The sequence below is a fragment of the Macadamia integrifolia genome, chromosome 2 (genome assembly GCF_013358625.1).
Source record: "Macadamia integrifolia cultivar HAES 741 chromosome 2, SCU_Mint_v3, whole genome shotgun sequence".
Taxonomy (NCBI): Eukaryota; Viridiplantae; Streptophyta; class Magnoliopsida; order Proteales; family Proteaceae; genus Macadamia; species Macadamia integrifolia.
In genome coordinates this window covers 472972-476391 of record NC_056558.1, presented here as the reverse complement: position 1 = coordinate 476391, position 3420 = coordinate 472972, and the positions used below count along the sequence as shown (strand labels likewise).

Genomic DNA, 3420 nt, shown 5'->3' with positions numbered 1-3420 from the left:
TATTGATACTGTGATTGTGGAAGGAAGTGTGTCGACTAATAAATGATGTATAACCGCTGTAGTTTCTATCAATAGTTTCATTCATTCAAAGTATTATTGAATGCGACCAATGGATAGGGTGTTTTGTTAAAGTGGCCACATTGAGTTGTTTTTTTTTAAATTGTTGGAATCCAAGAATTGTCGTTTTAACAAACAAATTTTTTAACTTATTTTTCATAAATAAAACTTGAGTTGTTGTAAACTGGTCAAATGGTTCAAGTGGGAGATTGTAGGATTTATTTTCTTTATTTGTCCCAATTGACCATTGATTGAGTTCTATTAAGGAAACCCAATATTTGATATAGGCATTATGTTATTAAAGGAGACTAGGTCCCCTCTTGTACAGTAATGTACTAATCTCACCCATTAGAGAAGTGCATTGAGAAAATACCAAGGGGAGAAACCTACCTCAAAGAAGAAGAAGAAAGTTGTTCATTCGTGCAAGGACGGCATCAATGGCTGCATCAAGCTCCGCTGGAAATAACTCGCCATTGACGATGAACGGTATGTCATTTCCTCTCTTTTAGATTAAAATGGTTCATAGTGTATTGGTAAGATCCTTATTACGATTTAGGAATTATTATTATGTTTTAAATTCCATCATCAACTTCTCAACTATTTCCATGATCCAGAAGCCTCACACAAGTTGCAAAGTGCAACAACCTGAAGCCAATTGTTGATGATCAAGTAAAACTTCCCACTTAAAGAATACAAAATTAGCATCCACCTCTAAGTAAAGAGTTCCGACAAACCTACACTTCAGTACATAAATTTTCCTTCAATTTGATCAACACACTTCAGCCAGATGGCACTTTTCATAAGGATTAATGAACACTTCAGCCAAATGGAACACATTTTAAACATAAGGATTATCTTTAAGAACTTAAGGGAAAAAAAAAAAAAAGAGTTGACTTAAGGTTCGGAGATAGAAATTCTAGTGCATACCGACATAAATTCCGAGAGAGATTCTCAAAACAAAACAGCTTCTCCTGCAAATTAAAAAATAAAAATAAAAATAAAAGAGAAAGAAATGAGTGAGCGAGAGAGAAACATAACTCATAATCTGCTAATAGAGAAAAACAAGTTAAGGAAAGGTGAAGAAGACTCATAATAGAGAAAAAACAGAGAGATAGGTCTTACCCCAACAATGGTGAGTTCCACATCGGCCTTCAATAGCACCATGGAGCAAGAGCGACCTGATTTCCCTCTTGGAGGAGAGTTAAAGTTGAATGATTTCCCTCTTGAAGGAAAATTGCAGGAAAAAAAAAAATCCATTGCTAGAGAGAGAGGTAACTGTTTACAGGAGTTAGGGTTCCTTGCAAGCCTCTTAAATTTCTCTTCTTCTTTTTCTTGTGTTTCCCTCAAAGAGAAGGAAAAGAGAAGAGAGAGGGTGGAAACAGTGAAAGTGAGGATTGATCTGCAATCTAAGAAAAAAAGGAGAAAAATAATCTAAAAGAGAGAGGGTTAGTAATTTAGTTACCTACGGACGACACTGCTATCAAAGAAGAGGGAGTGACGAAGAGGTGCAGAGATGAACTGTTTTCTCTTCACGCTATTCTAAGAGAAAGAGAAGGTTAGGGTCCAGAGGGAGTGAGGGAGTAACTAAATTTTCAAGTTAAATAAAAGATATTTTAAAAAAAAATTGAGAAAGAAGGAAACGTTAGTGACAGAGACAGAGAGAAAGAGGAGGAAAAGGAAAGCGGATATAATAAAAAGGGAAAAGTGATTTTTCTTATAGAAGGAGAGAGAAGAAATGTGAGATCTCTATTTTATTTTATAAAAGGTTGCATGAGAATTTCAGATAATAGAAGAAATTATTGTTTTAGAAAATTATTTATTTAGTCATTAAAAAGAGTAAACGAAGGATACCACAAAAATATATAGAAGGAGAGAGAAGAAACGTGATATCTCTATTTTATTTTATAGAAGCTTGGGTGAGAATTTGAGATAATAAAAGAAACTATTGTTTTAGAAAAATATGTAGTCATCAAAATGAGAAAACAAATTATACCAAAAAAATATATAGAAGGAGAGAGAAGAAACGTGAGATCTCTATTTTATTTTATAGAAGGTTGCATGAGAATTTGAGATAATAAAAGAAACGATTTTTTAGAAAAATGTTTAGTCATTAAAAATAGAAAACAAAGGATATAAAAATAAAATAAAATAAAATAAAATAAGAAAAATAAGAAAAGTTATAATAAAGAAGATAAGGTAATAAATAAATAAAAAATGTTAAAGTAATCGAAAAAAATATTAACCATGAAACATAAGTACATGCTTTTATATAATAGTATGATAACATGATAGCATGATCGTATGATAGTAAGATATATATATATATATATATATATGAATAAATATCACTCCCTTCCCTTAAACTATGACGAAATATCAACTTGACCCCACACCTTTCTTAAAATATCACTCACCTCCCCTACAACTAAAATATTCTATGTGACGACCGCAACAGTTAGAAATCGCTGTTAAGTCAGCTATTTTTTTTCATAATGCCCAAAATACCCCTTACTTGTGAAATGTCCAAGAGACCCTTCATTTGTTCCCCGTTCTTCTCCCCTTCCCCTGTGTCGCTGAAACACGTTTGGTTACTAAAATTTGTCGCTGAATCGAAGGAGAAGGAGAAGATGCTTGAACGGCTTGTTTGAAGTAAGCGTTGGCTCTATCTTCATTTCTTTGGGTTTCCCAAATCAATTTCTTGTACAGAGACAACACTTCCCCGTCTCCTAGATTCGCTAAATTGCTCTTCCATGGTACTCTTCAGCTCTCACTGCATCTTTCTCTACCTATCGAAACAGAGCAATCAACACATGAATGCAAAGAAAAACTGAAATCGAAGTTGAAATTTTGATCAATTTAAGATCAAAATACTGGAATTCGCAGTACCTGATGTAAGAGTTGACCGTAGTTCCTTAACAAAAGTGGATCTCCAGGGTTAGATTTCAACATATTTTTATAATAATCACTGATTTTCTTCTGACCGGTACTTCCTCTGGCGCCGCCGACCTTCATTCCTTTGCCACCGACGAAGTTAGATTTTTCCGTCACAAATACGTTCCACGACATTCCACAGTGATCCACATCACCATAGCAGATCTCTTCCTCCTCGTCCTCCTCCTCCTCCTCCAGAATATTAGCCGGAAAGAGCAAGATCCCGCACCTGATAACTTAGAAACCTACCGGAAATTTTCTTCACTGGACATAAAACGTTAGCCTCCAACATCGCACGCCGGATAGTCCTCTTGTCCTTGATCTCCAAATGCAGCGGCGGCGACAACGACGGTGACGACTTCTTGTTTTTGCCGGAGAACACTAACGAGTTAACGAAATCCTCGCCTGAGCCAGAGAAAGAGACCTTCAGTG

At 35.1% G+C, this 3420-nt stretch overlaps 1 long non-coding RNA gene across 1 annotated transcript; it reads right to left on the bottom strand.

The window, feature by feature from the left end:
- Positions 1-649: 649 nt before the first annotated feature.
- On the bottom strand, positions 650-3420 carry LOC122060539. Its single transcript, XR_006134432.1, has 3 exons — positions 2944-3420; positions 1180-2843; positions 650-1028 (listed from the first exon to the last, which is right to left on the bottom strand). It is a non-coding gene; the product is annotated as an uncharacterized LOC122060539 (long non-coding RNA).